The sequence below is a fragment of the Halichoerus grypus genome, chromosome 7, assembly GCF_964656455.1.
Source record: "Halichoerus grypus chromosome 7, mHalGry1.hap1.1, whole genome shotgun sequence".
In the NCBI taxonomy this organism is placed as follows: Eukaryota; Metazoa; Chordata; class Mammalia; order Carnivora; family Phocidae; genus Halichoerus; species Halichoerus grypus.
This window is the reverse complement of record NC_135718.1, coordinates 113,501,849-113,520,851: the sequence shown is the minus strand read 5'-3', so window position 1 is coordinate 113,520,851 and position 19,003 is coordinate 113,501,849. Positions and strand designations below refer to the sequence as shown.

The following is a 19,003-nucleotide window of genomic DNA, read 5'->3' as shown; positions in this document are numbered from 1 at the left end:
CACTTTATTCTACTTCAAATTCCAGTCATTTTCCTTCTTCCTCCTCTCCTAGGCTATAAGCAACCTGAGGCAGAGGATGCATCCTCTTCATGGCAATAATTCAGGTCTTGCATGGTCTCCCAAGAGTCTTTGACCAGCAAAGACCATTGATTCAGTAGTGGCACCAATACCTTCAGTGATTCTGCTGGGGGAATGAGCCATTGGAGACCAACTGAAGCCAAGAAAAAGAAACTCCAAGCATAATTTCCCATGTTTGTCCCCAGCTCTCAACCCAGACATTTCACCCTTGAGTTGATGCAAATCCCCAGTTTCAAGTGATTCAAGAATGGTTTGACCTCCCTTCTTAATCTGGTCTAAGATGGTTTCCAAGATAATTATGTCACAGGGACAGGCTGTCATAACAGTTTTCCCTCTGGTTTCAAGTACTAAGGAAAAGAAATGGCTAGATATATCCTTTTTAACCATGCCTTTAGGAATAAGGTCTAACTGCTAGGTTTAAAACATGAATGAACAAATAAATGAATACATGAAGGATGAACATTCTAGACCCTATTTGAATGAATATAGGACATTTGTTTGATTTGCCTTATAGAGTTGCAGCCCCCCCGCCAAAGTTCTTGAACACATTCCATCTAAAGATGGAGACTGGGTGTCCTCCTGGAGAGCCAGCAGCCATAAAGAGATGGTAGCTAGGAAGCCAGCTGGTGGATATGGCCAGCATGGTATCTGGAGCCCAGAAATCTGTATACAACCTCCGACTCCACACAACCATCTGGGTAATCCAAACAACAAAGGTCCTTAAAAGCAATTACTACAGCAGGGGTTTAGGGAACAAATCTGTGGCAGGGCTTGAAAGTGTCAATTCTTTTATTTTTTTAAAGATTTATTTATTTACTAGAGAGAAAGAGAGAGCAGGGGGAGGGGAAGAGGGAGAGAGAGAATCCCAAGCAGACTCCCCACTGAGCGCAGAGCCCCACATGGGGCTCGACCTCATGACTCTGAGATCATGACCTGAGCCAAAATCAAGAGTCAGACACCTAACCGATTGAGCCACCCAGGCACCCCAAAAGTGTCAATATTCTATGTCTCCAGTAGCACAGAGCCTATGACATAGTAGATACTTAATACTTATTTGTACATGGATGCCATCCTTGCTCTTCTCTCTCATTTTATCCTCCACTTTCTCCTTTCTCAAGTCTCCTTCCTGCCCATTCAGAACCTACTGAGGCCCTATTAACTAAAACTCATTGAGGCCCTAATTGCCTTTCCCTTTCTACCTCACCTCATCCCCCAGGCAATACATGAATGTTCTTTATGAAATACTAAATATTAAATTCTATCTTCTTTTGAATTGGTGGTTCCCTTGTCTTCTGGATGGCCAAGCATTGATAGTCAGCCTCTTGGGCCTCTTGGGCAATCAGGCCCTGCTTCTATTCCTTTGTTTACCCTCATTTTCACTCTTCTCCTACTTCCAGTGGTGTCAGTCCCTGCAGAGTCCAGCTGCTGACCCTCAAAGCTGAGAAACTTGGCCCTCAGAGCCAAGCCGTTGGAACTCTCCATTGAAGCTTATGTCAGGTTTCTTTGAGGTGGGTTCACAGCAGCTGGTGGCTGTCCTTCTCACCTACACCCCATTCTCCTGTCCTGTGCTAACCCCCAAGAACCCAAAATATTGCCAGCAACTGTGCCCATGTTGGGGGCCACACAGGCTGTGCCAATGGCCTTTTGGGCTGTACTGGCCACCGTCTCCACAGAAAGGGTGCATTTCTTCTGGAGTGTGTGCCTGATTAAAGGGAACCAGGAAAATAAACCACGATGTGGGAGGATAATGTCAGCAGTCCCAGGAAAACAGATAAACTTTCTTGTCTAATCCAGTTTTATTTTGGCAGAGTTCATGTTGAATTGTTTTGCTCGAGCATCAAAACATACACCCACATAGTTCTGAGCCCTGGTCTGAGCTGTCAGGTAAGTGGTTCACAGTCTATCCCAAAGGAAGTTCTCTGGTCAAGGAGTGGAGGCTTCAAAAAGGGAAATGAGCAGCTATAAACAATCTCTCTGTGCCCACAATTCCCTGTACCCCCAGCCTTCCCCCCCCACCCCAAGCCCACAAGTCCCATCTGGAGAGCCTGCCCCTCATAGTGAGGGGTGTTTAATCCACCTGCCTTCCTGATAAACTTTCAGAGGGGAGAAGTGTGTGCATGTGTGTGAATGTGGGTGTAGTGCTGAGTGGGGATGTTAATGTCATCAATACAAATTTAAAACTAATTCCTGGATAAGAACACTGTCTTAGTCTTGGAAGGCAAATGTCTATTCATTAAATCATTGCTTTGGATGAATTTTTATCAGGGAAATACTCAAAAAAGAATGGCAATGGGGAAGGACGTCTGGGTGGCTCAATCAGTTAAGCATCTGCCTTCAGCTCAGGTCATGATCCCAGGGTACTGGGATCGAGCCCCGCTTTGGGCTCCTTGCTCCGTGGGGAGCCTGCTTCTCCCTCTGCCTGCCGCTTCCCCTGCTTGTGCTCTCTCTCTCTCTCTCTCTGACAAATAAATAAATGAAATCTTAAAAAAAAAAAAAAGAATGGCAATGGGGGAAAGAAAGCAGGCCATCAAATGGCAGATACCATGTATTTTAGCAGAGATAGAGACAAAAATAGGCATTGAAAAAGAGTAGAAGGAAATGTTACAAGATTTCTTTTCCTTCGGCACCTGCAATTCTTGGTCACGTGCTTCGAAGAATGAAGAGGTAGACCAGACAGATGGTGGGCAGCAAAGCAAGTTTTATTGAGCAATAGCGAAGTGATGGTACAAAACCCCCAAAGAGGGAAGGGACCCGAGACGGTTGCCACCAGAATTTCTAAGTCTGGGGTTTTTCATGGGTTTTTATTGGCTGGCTGTTTTAATCTGATTAACCCTCCCTGCACCTGTCATCCAATCAGTTTGTTGTCATCTATCTATCCCGTGGGAAAGGGTGCAGGGCTCCTTCCAGGGTGGGGTAAGATCCTTTTAAGGGTGGTTTCCTCTTAGGGTGGGGGCCCCTTCTCCCTGCCTGCCTGCCTTACAACTATCCTCCATCAGAAATACATCAAAATGCCAGAAGTTTTTTCCAGGTTGTAGAGTTATGGGTGATCTTAGCTTTTTTTTCCTTCCCCTGTATGTCTCTGTGCTGCCCAAATTTTGTTGTTTTTTGTTGTTGTTGTTGTGGTTGTTATGTTTTTTACCATGAGAAAATGTGACTCTAGTAATGTTGGATGAGAGGAATAATTTTTTAAATTTGATTTTCAAATGTAGATCACCTTGCCCCAATTCATTCTCATCAAGAAGCCCAGGCAAAAGCTGAGTACAAAGGCCTTCAGGTCTTCTGACCCCATGGCTCCACCCTCCTTCCTGTGGCTCAGCACAGTGTCCACTGGACGACATTACCCTTATCTGAGGGCAGAGACAGAGTTGAAAGCCACCAGGAGAGGTAGTTCAGGCACGTAGATTCTGCAGGAACCAAGATCAGTGATAAGCCTAGAGCCCACCAGTGGCTTCACAGCTGAGCCCCAAACCCTAGCACGCCCTGACCTTGCTCCAAAAAGATTCATTAGCAAAATGGGAAAGGGAGGAAGTCAGGAAGAGGAGGGGAGTGAGGCCAAGGAGCCAAGAAGGGGATTTCTAATAGAAACTGCTCTGTTCAAGGCCTGGCACATTTCCAAGGACCTCTAAGGTTGGAAAGAGAAAAGCTGGGAGAAAACCAGGAAGAGGAGGCAAGATTCAAGTCAGCTCAGGGAGGAGGAGCCCACCCCCTCCAGCCCCAACCTAGTCTACTCATTGTCAGGTCTTCTACATTCCCTTTTGTGTTTCTCTTATCTCCTTCACCCAAACTCTAGCTCCCACCCCCACCCCCAACTTAATTCTATCCTGAACTAACAATCTGGGCTTTTTCTCCAGAGCCTACAGCTCCTACTGGAGGGGGTGACAGTCACACACCAGTTCTTATAGAGGAACTAGCTTGCGAGGTCAGGGAGGAAGTGGAGGGTGGGGCTGGTAGGGGTAGAGAAGAAAAGCTTGAAGCGGACCTCTCAGAAGTGTAGAGAAGGCATCTGAGCTCATGCAGCTCCATGCCACACCTCCACCCCCATTACACTGTTACAGTGGTCTGATCCTTGAGCAGCCCTGTGTTGGGTCCAGAGTGGGTGACTGCCCAAGAAGGAGAAACTATGGAAGCAGAGGGGAAGAAAAAATATGCACAGAAGTGTGGTGGGACATTCCTACAGGAGGTAAGGTATTGCTCACATTTGCATTTACCCGGGAGGGCCCTTTCTGGAAGTGAAAATAGGTTGACATTTGTTCTTTAGATACTAATACCAAATAGATTGCTTGACAGTAGTTTCACATGCACACCTAAGGGGTGTGTGTGTGTGTGTGTGTGTTTTGGTGGTAGGAAGCAGTGTGAGGTAGTGGAAGGCAGTGAGGGGAGGGTCCTTCTGGAGAGTGAGAAGATTAACTCTGCATTCCTCCAAACTCCTGGGGGAAAGATTGGATAACAAGTTCAGAAAAGTTATTAAGTCTTGGGGGATTCCAAGCCAATTTTCCCACAGCAGGATATGAGAACATCTGTCCTTCAGTCTTCTTTGTCTCCAGTTTTTCTTTTGAAAAATTGACTGCTTTCAGATAAAAATGTCTGTATTCATAACCCAACACATATGATTTCTATACCAATGATACTTTGCCATAGGAAGCCATATGGGGTAGTGGTAAGTGCATGCACCTCAGACCCAAATAGCCTTCAAAAGCCTGGCTCTCACAATTACAAGCTGGTGACCAGTTTGATCACCCATAAAATAGAGATGCTCCTAGTTCCTTCCGCTTAGCGTTGTGGTAAAAAATAAATGAGAGAGTACATGTACTGAGCCTGGCACTCAGCAAGCCCTAAGGAAGTTAGGCTGCCATGATGGTATCATAAGGTCAGCACTCTCCACATGGCTTCACTCCCAGCAAAGCTACTCTGGGTAGTAAAGTGATGGACTCAGCACTAGAACAGGGGTAGCAAATTATGATGGCTGGACCAAACCCTGCCTGACAACTACTTCTGTATGGCCAGAGAGCTAAGCATGTTTTTTACATTTTTAAATGGTTGGGCAAAAATATCAAAAGAAGAAGAATATTTTACAGCACGTGAAAAGTATATGAAATTCACATTTCAGCCTCCAAATGTTTTTCTGCAACACAGTGCAGTTCATATGCACTGTTATGCCTATGAACAAGAAGGCATGGAGCTGCATGAGCTCAGATGCATTCATATATCTTCTATGGCTGCTTATGCATATGAACAAGAAGGCCTAAAATACTTAACCATCTGCAGAAAAAGTTGGTCAACCCTGCATTAGAGGATCAGTTGTCCAATTCCAGCCATGCTTCCCACCTCCCAAACAGAGATAACACCTCCCCCTCTTCACCAAAAACATGCCCACCAGCACACACATACACCATTTGGCTCACTCACCATGATGTTGTTAACACCAGCTGGCCTACACTTTGGAAAGTGTAAGAAGGGACTGGCTGTAAAGCATTACTGTTATTTTCTGAGCTAGCACTTGGGGGTGGTGCAATTCCAGTCACCCCTACTGAAAAAGGCTCAATGTGTTCTTTGTTCTCTCAGCCCTTGATCTTTCACTCTCATTACTATTTCTCAGGGCCTGCTGTGTCCATTTGCACTTGCTCAGCTGGGAAAAATATGAGTTGGGCTTTGTCTACCCCTTTAATCAGTTTACTGAAAAGGGGTCAGAAACAAAAGAGGGAGGAAGCATTAAAACATACACATTATTGAGTGCTTACTATACACCAGGCACTCTGCAGATTACAATGAGGAATCGGGAAAGGAGAGGAAGACACAAAGAGTGAGGTAAAGAGTTATAAAACCCTGCAGTAACTGCTAACATAGAGGCAGGTATAAAGCACGGTGGGAGCAAAGAAAATGGTTTATTCCACTTGCGTACTGAAGACAGGCATCAGGAAAAGTCACAGGGAGGGGGCAGCTTTGAAGAGTGAAGAGTTTGTTAGGTGTGAAGAGAGGGTGAAGCCATGAGGAACAGAACAGCAATGGCCAAAGCAGAGGTAGTCACCACCGGCATATCCGTGCGGAGGGGGAATGAGGGGCAGACCCTTGACAAGTAAGCTGGGACTTGACTGTGGATGGCCCTTTGAATGACAGTCAGGGGGTGACACTTTATTCTGGAGGTGACGAGGAGCCTTCAGGGACTTCATAGACTTCAAAGGAAGGAGGGAGCTCATCAGATGTGTGCTTTAAAAGTGATCATTGTTAACTACGAAGAAGGATACACTGGCATAGAGAAATCCTAGGTTGAAAACAAGTCAAGGGTGATGTAGCAGGAAGAAAGATCTTGGCTATAGAGTTAATAGGACTTCATGACCTTGAGCTCTTAGGTTAGGGAGCTCGGTTGGTTTTTCATGAGCACCAGAAAGAAGCTGCTGGGTTTGCAAAAAGGGAGTCCTTGATGAGATGAGCGGTTTCAGGAGAATAGTGGGAACACAAGCATATTCCCCTGGTTTCAGGAGTTAATGGATCTGAAGAAGTAAGAGCAAGGAGCATAGAGTGCACTTTCAAGAAGTGACATTTCCATAACTCTTCCTCCCCCTCCTCTTCCTTCTCCTTCTCCCCCCCGCCTCCCTCTTGCTCTCTTCCTCCTCCTCCTTCCCCTTGTCCTTCTTCTCCCTCTCAAAAACCAATTGTCTGTCCTGGAAAATACCTCTGCTTTCCAATTCATTAACCTGAGCACTATGTGCTGGAAATAGACAAATGGGCTTTTATAACTCGCCAAGGTGACATTTACCCTTTCACAGAATTTCAAGTGGGTCTTTTGGGAACCCATTATTGAGGAATTCTTGCTTTTTTAAAAAAAAGTATTTCTAGATAAAATCAACCAAAAGGATCAAAAAGTCTTGCTGTGGAGGTAAGCCCTGCAGGATGGATTCCTCTGTTAAGGTGTCTGCCATGAATCCATATAAGAAGTCATCCCTCCTCTCTGTCTAGGATACAGAAACCAGGAACCAGGAAAGAAGGGAAAGGCGACCAGCTATGCTCTAAAACTTCACGTCTCACACCAAGTTCCCTTTTCACTCTAGGCTGAGACCGAGAAAGAATAGAGAACTTAGGGTAGTAATGATGAAGGATAGCTGGAAGGCAGGCAGGCAGGGACAAGGAGCTCCCACCCTAAGAGGAAACCAACCTTAAAAGGATCTTACACCACCCTGAAAGGAGACCTCCACCCTTTCCCATGGATAGATAGGTGGCAAAAACCTGATTGGATGACAGACGTAGGGAGGGTTAATCAGATTAAAACGGCCCACTAAATAAGCCCATTAAAAACCCCTAGACTTGGAAACTCCAATGGCAACCCTCGCGGGTCCCCTCCCTCCTCAGGAGCTTTGTACTATCACTTGCTATTGCTCAATAAAGCTTGCTTTGCTGCCCACCATCTGTCTGGTCTGCCTCTTCATTCTTTGAAGTGGCGTGACCAAGAACCGTGGGCAATGGAGAGAAAAAACGCTGATACAGTAAGGGACCAGCCCCCTGGAGAGCCGCATTCTAGTTCCAGCTCCACTTCTTATCCACGGGTCCTACTGAAAGGAGACAGTTGTTCCTGTTCTGATTTGATTTGCTTAAAATATAAATACGATCAATGTATTTGCTGAATAAAACATCCAATGGCTTCATCTTACCCTAGGATAAAGTCCAGTATCCTTAATAGGGCAAACAGAGCCTTGCACATCTAACAGCTCCTAGATCTCACCTCAAATTCTCTTGTCTGACCCACTGGATTGTTTTTTCCTTCCAATGCAACATGTAGCTCTCTATTCTTGTAGCTTTGGAATGTGTTAACTCCCTGTCCAAATGGCTTCCATTGTCCCACTTTATCTGGCAACATTAAACTCATCCTAAGTTAGATGTCAGATGCTCCAGGGAACTCTTTGACATCCCCTAAGCTAGGTTAGAACCCTTAGATCAGACTCTATGTCCCCTTCTTAGCACTCCTGTATCCATACTTGCTTAAGGTCAGTCTCTCCTACTAGAATATTAAGCCCTCAGAAAGCAGATCCATAATACATGGAAAAGCTCTTTGAAAGGTATAACACAAGATCCAAATATTTGGAATATTTTCTGCAGAAAAATGCAAAGTCAATGTAAATCAAATCAACACTCCTGAACAAAATCTCAAAATATATACATAGGATAGCCTTTATAATCAAGGACAATACCGTTATTATACACACTTCAAACAAGTCTTTATATCGTATTGCCTTCATAATCAAAGGGTAATATTATTATTACTATACATGATCTCAGACAATTCATTATATCTTAGGACCAGAAGGGATCTGGAGGTCCTCTGATATCCTTGCAGACAATATCAAAATGAATCAGATGGGTGAAAATTGGAATGACTGAATAAGCTGCATTCTTCAAACACACAAATGTAAGCAAAATAATACTCGCTCAACTTCTATTGTCAATGAATGGTAAAAATTACAACTCAAATATTTTATTAACTAACATTTTTTCCCCTTAACTCTTTATTGAAGTAACGTCCAAAACTTTGAGTGACACTGGATCAATCTTTACAAACATACACAACCATAAAGCTACTACCCAGATCAAGCTATACCAATGTTATCTGCACCCCAGAAGTTTCCTTCTGCCCCTTTCTAGTCAACCCCACCCCACCAAAGATAACTGGTATCCCAACTTCTTTCACTGGGCCAGGTTTTTCTGTTCTTAAACTTCATATAAATACAATCATACAATATGTTCTCTTTTCTGTCTGGCTATTTTTGCTCAATATTAATTGGGTGAGATTCAGATATGCTTTTGCATGCAATAATAGTTCGGTCTTTTCTCATTACTGTATAGTATTCCATTGAATATATATGCTACAGGGATGCCTGGGTGGCTCAGTTGGTTAAGTGTCTGCCTTCGGTTCAGGTCATGATCTCAGGGTCCTGGGATTGAGTCCCACATCAGGCTTCTTTCTCAGCGGGGAGTCTGCTTCTCCCTCTGCCCCTCCCCCCTGCTCATTCTCGCGCTCTCTCTCTCAAATAAATAAGTAAAATCTTAAAAAAAAAGAATATATCTGCTACATGCACTTATCCATTCTACTATTGAAAGACACGTGGACTCTTTCCAATTTTGAGCTATGATAACTAAAAAATGCAGTGATCGCTTTTGTGTTTTGGTGCTCATGTCTACACCTCTCTGTTGTGTGTTAATTTATGAAATTGTTAAGTCACAAGGTAAGCATATGTTGGCATTAGTAGATATTGCCCAAAAGTTTTCCCATGTGATTGTGCAAAATTACTGTGTTAATGTACCCACCCACAAGCAGGGTATGAGAATTCCACACGCCCCACATCCTCTCTAACATTCAGTGTTGTACATTTTTGTTGGATTTATTTATCTGTAGCTCTTCCAGTAGAGAGGTACCTCCTTATAGTTTTCATTTGTTTTTCCTCAGTAATGATACTGAACATTTTTTCATGGTGTATTAGCCATCTGGACGTTCTCTTTTATAATGCAGCTTATAGAAGAAGACCATAAAATATTGCCATGTCCTCGGAATAGGCAAAGACTTTTTAAAGAGAACACAAAAAAAGACGATCCTTTAAGGAAAAGAGTGATAACATAGGCTTCCTGAAAATTTAAATATTCTTTTCATCAAAGGACACCATAAAAAAGGATAAAATCTAGGTGAGAAAATATAATTACAATCATAGCCAGAATTATTAAAGAAACTTTGGAAATCAGCAAGAAAAAAAAAGATAACTCAATGCAAAAGTGAGCAAAAGTCCTGAACTAAACCTTTTTTATTGTGAAATATTACGAACATTAATATGTTTTTAACTGCACTTTTTCCTTTTGTGTACTTAGAGTCTTTAATAAAGACAGTTCATTCAAAATGATTTCATTGTTTTATATCTTTGCATGATCTTTTACATAAATAAAATCACAAATCAGGATTTAAACAATTCTTTTGTGCCGTAGTTAATACTAGATTGATTTGGAAGATAGAGTCACAGTAAATATTTTATCTAGTCCAGCTCCTCACGCACCCTGAGCCCTTATCTGATGAATGAACTCCCTATTCTCAGGACTTCAAATGCTCAACAAAAACAGGAGTGATCACTCCCTCTGCCTTACAGGATCAGGTGGATACTCCTGTTCAGATAAAGTTTTCTAAGCCTCCAGGCCCTTAGGGAAAATATACAACCTCATCTTTCTTAATCTCTCCTGGGACTGTCTCAGAAAGTCAGTTTCCCCCACCTCCCAAGCTACATACACACTCCTCTTCTCCCCATACCACCACCACTATGACCATATTCTTTGAAAATCTTCAAAGATCCCAGGAGTGGCCGAAGAGGCAGTAAAGGCAGGAAGGGATCTCTGCGAGGGGCAAGGGAGGTGGACCGGTGGGAAAGACTGGGGTAGGTGCCAATGCTCTCTTATCTTTAGAAATAACATCTTCCTGCAGTCACTTGGGGCCTGGATGATGGCCCAAGGCTGAGAAATCTCTAGATGTAAATGCAAATATCTTTGTTTCCCTTTCTTCTCATCTTAATTTTTAAAAAGAAAAAAAAAATTCAGACTTCAGGACCTGAAGTGGCAAAGCCAACAATGAAAAAAGAAGAGAGATATAGAACCAAATATTTACTAAATGCCCACCAAATGCCAGGTAGTAGGCTAAATATTGAATAAATCACTGCCCTCAAGGCATTAAGAGTCTAGTATGGATGAGCAATAATAATAGGCAGAATAATAACAGTGACATTTATTTAGTGTTTACACTATGCAAGTCATTGTAGACAGCACTTTAACCTATATTTTAACTGTGTTTTGATATATAATTATAATATGAAATAATATATTCTAATATGTAATATATTTTAATATATGTTATAATATATTCTTAACATTTTAATACCTTTAATCTTCATAGTATATTTAAAAGGTAGAGATTATTTTCACCCCCTTTTATAGATGAATAAATTGAGGTATCAGAGGTTAAGTAACTTGCCTAAGGTCAAGTAGTAAGGGCTTTATCCCAAAGTCAAGTAGGTCAAGTAGGCAGAGCCAGGCTAGGAGTTGACCCTAACTCCCAATTAGAAGGGAGTAATAACAAGTGCATAGATAGCAAAGTGTATATAAAGGATGCTGAGAGAACAAAAGAGAGGCCTTTAGTCTAGCCTGAGGAAGTCAGGCAAGGCTTCCTGGAGGAGGTGGTATGTGCACCAGTCTGAAGAGTAGGTAGATTTTCAAAGAATGTGGTTGTAGTTGTGATGGTATGGGGGGTAGAGGAGTTTGCATGTAGCTTAGGGGAAAAGCCAGTTTTCTGAGACAGTTCCAGGTAGATTAGGGCAGGGATTTCAGGCAGGAATTTCAGGACCTGGAAAGACAGGAGGTGTGGGACAGTAGACCATGGAGTGTGGGAGCCTAGTTACAGGCGGGAGACAGAGCCAAGAGCCAAAGTGGGTAGGCAGGACCCTCTCCAGGAAGCATTTTGTGTGCCAGCAAAGGACCGTGAAGAATTGGGCTTTATCTTGAAGGCAATGAGGATCTGCAGGAGAATTTCATTAAGTAGGGAAGTGAGGGAGGTCAAATTTAGATGGTGTTAAAGATGATTTGCAGAGAGAAGGAGGGTGGCAAGGAAACTGGTTAGGAGGGTGTGAGAAGCCAAGGGAAAGAATTATTAGGGAAATAAAACTCCTTTGACTTAACCTCAGAACCGTACACCACCCAGAGGTAGCAGCTTCCTCTACTCGGCAAGACCCAGCCCACCACCAGCTGTGGCTAAGGTGGCTTCCTCTTACTTCCTGCCCCAGCAAACAGGTGCCGAGGCCATCTCCCCTCCCCCACCCAACCCACCACATCCAGGCTTCGCCACCCTGCGCTACAGTAAGAGCTCCATGAGGTAAGAATATTTTAGCACCGTCCACATGCAGCAGGGCGCATGGCAAAGGACCTGTGTAGGATGTAGGCTGTGGAGTCGAAGAATCCTGGGGGTGAATTTTAGCTAAACCGTACCACATACGTAGTCTCTTGGGTTTCTTGCTGTAGCATGTGAATAGTAACACAGGGCGCATGAAGCACTAGTGGTCTTGTAGGTAAAGTGTACTTCGTTCATTGTAGCTGTTACTGCTCTTATTATCATACAGACCCCTTATTGCACTCTACACCCACCCCATCAATATCACTCTGCTTTTGTTTTCTCAGATAGGCTATTTGGTTTCACGTACTCATGCTATTCTCAATGTCGAAATACCATATCTTTCTTGCCTGTCATGGAGATCCCATTCCCGTTTGTCTTTCAAAAGGGATGGTACCTAAACCTGGCAAATACGGCCATCATGGCATTTTTATAGAGCAAAAGGCTGTATATGCTCCCTCTAATTATCTTTGTAAATATATATGTTTTGATATATAATAATATATAATATATAATAATATATTCTAATATATAACATATTCAACATATGTTATAATATATTTTTATATCTTTAATCATCATAGCATATTTGTAAGGTATCTGTTCCTTTGTCTACCAAGCAAAGCTGGAAATAAGCTAAACTCAAACTTCTGGACACAAAAAGCATAGATGATGCATGTATTAAAGCTTTGTACACTTACTTTCGGTTTTTGACACACAGGTGGATAAACAAATTTACTTGTAAATTTAAACAAGTTTATTTGTGAATTTGCTAGTCCATGCACATAACTGACCTGAAAACTTAAATAGAAGGATAAGTTTTGAAGCCACTTGGAAGGCCATGTCATATCACTGCATTAAGGAAGACTTTCCTCAGATTCTGTCTCTCAGTCAGTCCCTCTACTGTGCTTTCTCTACGTTGTGCATCTTGTATGCTCTTCTACTCTTGCACTTACTCCTCTGATGATGTCCTACAGTGTATTTTTCTGATTGTTTACCTGTCTCTAAGTGCCCAGTCCCTTGTGTACTCCCAGCACATGGCCCAAGGCCTAGGATCTGGTAAGGGATCAATATATCACCATTGAATGAATACTATGACAGAGAACATAAATCTAAATAGCCCAGGGGCGCCTGGGTGGCTCAGTCGTTAAGCGTCTGCCTTTGGCTCAGGTCATGATCCCAGGGTTCTGGGATCGAGCCCTGCATCGGGCTCCCTGCTTGGCGGGAAGCCTGCTTCTCCCTCTCCCACTCCCCCTGCTTGTGTTCCCTCTCTCGCTGTGTCTCTCTCTGTCAAAGAAATAAATAAAATCTTAAAAAAAAAAAAATCTAAATAGCCCATAGGTTCTTGGTAATGCTGGTTCCCAAGACAGGGATAATAGAACTAGTTTAGGGGTTGAGTTTGTCCAATGGAGTTCTAGCAGGCAGTTTAAGACATATAAGTAAAGGTCAAATGAGAGATAAGAGCCTGATATGATTTTGAGAGCCCAGTCCACGTCTATATGGTAGCTGAAGCTATGATCTTGGTTATTGATGCCCAAGACTTGTAAATAGAGTGAGAAAAGGAGAAAGCCAAGGAATATCCATTTCAAAGTCCAGCCAAAAGATGTGAAGATTAAAAGATGAGCAGCTGGAAACGCAGGAGGGGAACCAAGGAAGAAAGATATCCCCAAAAGCCAAGGGAAGACAGAAATTCAAGAGATGTCGATCCTCCACAGATGCAAGTGGATATGGATTTGGCAAAATGGAGGTCACTGGGGAATTTAGTGGAAGCGATTTCTGCAAAAAATCAGAGGGATGGAGTGGTTGGGATTGCAGATTGTTACAGAGAAGGGATAGAAGGAGGAAATGGGGGAACCACCCACCATTATTCAAATGAAGCACTTTCTTCCCTGCTTAAAGATATTAAGGCAATATCTGTAATTTCTCAGAAGACAGTCAGCAGCTCTAGAAGTCCATAGAAAGAGCAACCTCACTATGGCTTTGCTTCTGGAAGATCAACTAATTTTCCAGTGTGTTATATCTCTGCTTCCCTACAACTCAGAGTAGACCTCAGTTTATATAGATGCAGACACGGTAGCTGAGCCTCTCAGGAGGCATCTTGCTCAAAGCCTTAATAGATGGATGGTCCCCAAATCTTAATTCCAGACCCTCTCACAGGACCCTGGGGGGGGGGCGGGCGGAAAGAGTGCACACCCATCTTCCATTGACTAGATGGGATCCAAAAATGGATAAGGGAGAGGTGCTAGACCTGATGGATTTTTACAAGCCAAGTAGATAGGGGCTGAACTGAAAACATATGAATAATTTGCTATAGCCTGGTTTCTGAGATATGAAATTTTCCAATATGCATGCCATTGGTTAGATTATAAGATCCTTGGAGAGAATGAGCATCCCCAAAGTACTAAACATACAGTAAGAACTTACTAGACAATAGAATGTTTAGACATAGGAATGACCCTTAGAGATCATCTAGCTCCACTGTATCAAATTACCCTGCAATCACTTTCTTGTTGACTTATCGGTCTCCTCCACTTGAGTATGAACTTCTCTGGGGCAGAGTCCTTGACTTATTCATTTTTTGGGGGGGGGAGGTGTACTACCCAACACTAAGCCTGACCATTAAAGGCATTCAGTAAATGTTTGATAAATGAATAAATGCACACATAAAATCTCACACAAGATGTGAAAGAGACAGTGAGTAATCCTTCTCTCCAGATCTGGAATTAAATGTCACTTCCTCAAAGAGGACTTTCTTGCTCACTGGCACTCATTGATTGCTTCAGAGAACTTCTCAGTTTACATTTGCTTTGTTTACTCTTTTTTTATTATTATTCAAGTATAATTAACATACAGTGTTATATTAGTTTCAGGTCCACAATATAGTGATTCTATAATTCTGTGCATTTCTCAGTGCTTATCATGATAAGTGTACTCTTAATCCCCTTTACTGCTTTCACCCATCCCCCCACCCACCTCCCCTCTAGAAACCACCAGTTTCTTCTCTATACTTAAGAGTCTGTTTTTTTCAGTTGTTTCTCTTTTTTTTCTTTGTTTCTTAAATTCTGCATGAGTGAAATCATATGGTATTTGTCTTTCTCTGACTGAGTTATTTCACTTAGCATTATACCCTCTAGATCCATCCGTGTTGTTGCAAATGGCAAGGCCTCCTTTGCTATGGCTGAGTTATATTCCATTGTGTATATATCACATCTTTTTAATCCATTCATCTATCCATGGACACTTGGGCTACTTCCCATATCTTGGCACTTGTAAAAATGCTGCAATAAACATGGGGGTGCATGTATCTTTTCGAATCAGTGCTTTCATTTTCTTTGGATAAATGCCATATAATCCAGTAATTCCAGTACTGCATTGTTTACTTTTCAACTGTCTGCTCTTCAACTAGAATGTAAGTTTCAAGAAGTTGGAGATCTTCTATATCTTGTTCAGTGTTGTACTCAATGCATAGTGCTAGCAAAGGGCTAACATGTAGTAGGTCCCCAATATTTGTGGAATAAAAGAATGAGTGAGTGGAGCCGGAAGAAAGTAAAGCTAAAATAGAAAACTCAGATCTGTGAAGGGAGCAAGTCTTGGACCAACTCCACCTGCCCTGGGGGCTCTTATATTCCCAGAACAAAGCAGCTTCTAGCCCTATTTCATTCCTTCCCACTATCCATGGAATGGGGATAGAGTCTCTGGCTTCAAATCTTTATTTAACTCTCCATACTCCAGTAAATTTTGTTGGATTGAATTGTGACCCAAGCTCCCCAGGATTAATCAGATAAACCCAGCCAATGAGTTAGCTATGAGTTTTTACCTCTTCCCTAATTTGACATTTTAATCCCCTTCTGTCTCCAGAAGTCCCTAAAAGGAGAGCTGGAAAAAAAAAAATCAATAGGGTTTTTCCAAACCCCTGAGTTCTATCCTTTCCCCTACCCACTTTGACTCTCCAAATTCTGCAATTCCTCCCACCACACAAGCAGAAAGATGTGAACTGGTGAATGAGAAGACTTCCTCACCAGCACCAGCTCACAGGTTATGGGAGAGTCACACCCGGATTGATGGAGATGGGTTCCAGCAACCTTTTGCCTTGTTTACTTGATTTATTACCTGTGTCAAGGCGGTTCTGGGAGAACCACTGCCCCAGCCTAAGGGAAGATCTCTAGCTGCTGAAACTTGCTCACTCCATTCTGCCACCATCCGGGTTTACCCACTCCCTCTCTATCCGCGGTTTGCCTTCCGCAGCTTGCTGCTAGGGGCTGGATGGCTCGGGGGGCTTCTTCTGTTGATGTTACTGGTATTCGGTGTTGTTTGTCTTTCTCCTAATGTAGAACAACAAATAGAACAAGGAAATGAAGAACAGTTGACAATCCTATAAGCCACTCATCTTTGATAAATTTCAAAGAGAAAGTGGAAGCAAATAAACAACCACCCAGCAAAGAAATATTTGATGCACACTGAGGAGAGTAATGGTGATCCAGATTAGTACTGGCCAGTAGAAATATAATGTGAGCCATGCATGTAATTTAGAAATTTTAGTAACCACACTAAAAACTAAAAACACAAAAAAATGTGATTAATTTTAGAATATATTTTATTTAACTTAATATACCCAAAATATTATCCTAGCAAACATGCAATCGGTATGAATGTATCAATATGATATTTTCATATTAAATCTTTGAAATCTGGTGTGTATTTTATACTTGAAGCACATCTCCATTCAGACTAGCTGCATATCAAGTTGTCAACAGCCACACGTGGGTCTCCTGGCTGCCATACTGCACAGCGCAGATCTAGATAGAAATGTCTCTTGTCCTTTTATGAGTGGGAAGGTTAGAAGATAAAGAAAGAGATTAATAAAGACGGTGACTTTAGATTATGGTAAACGCTAGCAGCAAAATAATGGTGCTGAGCTAGCAACTGAGGAGTAGGGATGGGAAGTGTTGCTACTTAGATAAGGAAGTCTTCTGGGGCCTCTCACAGAAGAAGCCTTCGAGTGTGTACCTGCAACCTAAAAATGGACCAGCCAGGTGAAGAAGTGTGCGAGAGCGATCCAGGCAGAGAGAACGGTAAGAACAGAGGCCCCAAAGCATCCGAATGCTTGGCTGGGAGTGTTCTCCAGTGTTGCCTGGGAACAATGATCGCGGAAGAGGGTGCTGTGGGAAGGCTTAAGGGGTGAGCCAGAACCAACGCGCGTGGGGCTTGCAGACCTTGGCACAGAACTTGATGTAATGCCAGGAACAATGGAGAGCTGATGAAGGGATTCAAGCAGGGACGTGCTGTGATCCAGTGTGCAACTGTGAAAGAGTTCTCCCTCTTCTGCCTGAAGAATGAATAAGAAAGCAGCAAGAGAAGATGCACAAAAACTCAGAGGAGGAGGAGTAGGTTATCTGGTTGACCAGGTGAGAGAAGGTAGAGGCTTGGCTGGGGTAGGATAGTAAAGGTAAACAGGTGTAAGGGACTTCAGGACACACGTTGAAGGTGGGACTGATGGACTTGCTCACAGACTGGCTTTGAGGGGTGAGAAGGAGAGAAAACATCAAGAACGTCACCTACAGTTTTGTCTTGAGCACATGGCTTGCTCCCCCCTTCCTCACCCTTAGCCCCAGCTTCTATAACCCACATCCCAAGAATGTCTGGTCTCCCTGAGACTTCAGCCAGAAAACCAGCTTTACCAGGCATTGGACAGGAATTTGTCTCCAGGATTTCTAGCCAGCAGATGCACCCCTCCTCTATGTCCGCTTATGCTTATGTCCTCCTCAAGTCGGTAAAGAAATTTCGAGCTCCTGTGCCAGGGCCACATTCAGAGTGTGCCTGTGTACTTGGGCCCAAGAAGTGCTGTTAAGGCAGTCCTATTTAAATCACTCACAGCATTGGGCAGGTGAATCAGCCTAAACTGGCATGTGAATTTGTCCCACTGATTGCAAAAAGGGTAGAAATTTATTCTAGGGGTGAGTGTCAACCAACAATACACTCAAAAGAAGGAGTCAGAAAAGCAAGCTTTCTGTGCACTGCGGTAAAAAACAACTATAATAACAAAAGGTACTGGTTTAGTTTAAGATGCCAATAAGATCATAAGGCATGAATTTCCTAACAGCACTTCCTTATTTACTCTAGGCAAATGTTGAGGCTTAGTACACTTGATACAAAGACCGGACTGTATATGAAATTCACATAAGCATTTAAACCTTGTCATGGCTTGAAAACTAAGAGAGGGTTTGAGTGTGCATGTGTGGGGTCAGGGGAGTGGGGGCGGGGTGTCAGTGAGCTGGGGTAACAGGCAGAACATACAACAAGGGTGAACCCACGTTGGCAAATGCCTGACTCCTACCCTTTCTCCCTGCTGCCTGGGCCAAGGGGAATAGGAGGCATCTGCACAGCAATTACACAAAATAGAACTAATAGCATCTTTGCTGCCTCGAAGTAAGTATCCCCAGTGGATGGCATTGCCCAAGAGAACTGAATACTATGCCTAAGGGGGCCTGAGCTTAAATCCTGGAATTGACTGAGTCATAGTAACTGTGAAGGAAGAATCTCCTGTTCATGTAAGCTTCTCCCAGCACAAGACAGCACCCCCTCTCTGCTCCCCAGCCCAGGCACCGATGCTGCACAGACTTAAGAGATGGGAGGACACTGTCCCTAATGTGTTTCACTCTGTGCCTTGATACCTTCTCGGCAATGGGCATAAACCTTGGGGCTGGCTTTCCGGGAATAGTCAGTAGTTCTCGGGGAAGGATGCCTGACTTTCTCTCCACCTGTTTCCTTTTCTGACACTTGTCCATGCCTTTACTGGGGGTCTGAAGAAGGCAATGTTGTGCAAAGGAGACCCCAAAAGCTAATTCATTGCTAAGATAGAATACCATGACCTGAAGCCCTTCCCCAAGAGACTCTCAGGGGAAAGGGATGTCACCTCCCCACCAGACCCAAGATATGAATGGATAGGAGGGAGAAATGGAGTAGAAGATGAAGGTAGGAAGAAAAGTAATGGAAGAGAGAAGCCATTAACTGAGTCCAGATCAGTCA

General features: G+C 43.1%; 1 long non-coding RNA gene across 1 annotated transcript; it reads left to right on the top strand.

The window, feature by feature from the left end:
• The first annotated feature begins 4,058 nt into the window (after positions 1-4,058).
• LOC118527059 (uncharacterized) lies at positions 4,059-18,234 on the top strand. The gene is made up of 4 exons (XR_013449864.1): positions 4,059-4,258; positions 8,366-8,476; positions 11,874-11,962; positions 16,964-18,234. It is a non-coding gene; the product is annotated as an uncharacterized LOC118527059 (long non-coding RNA).
• Positions 18,235-19,003: the final 769 nt, after the last annotated feature.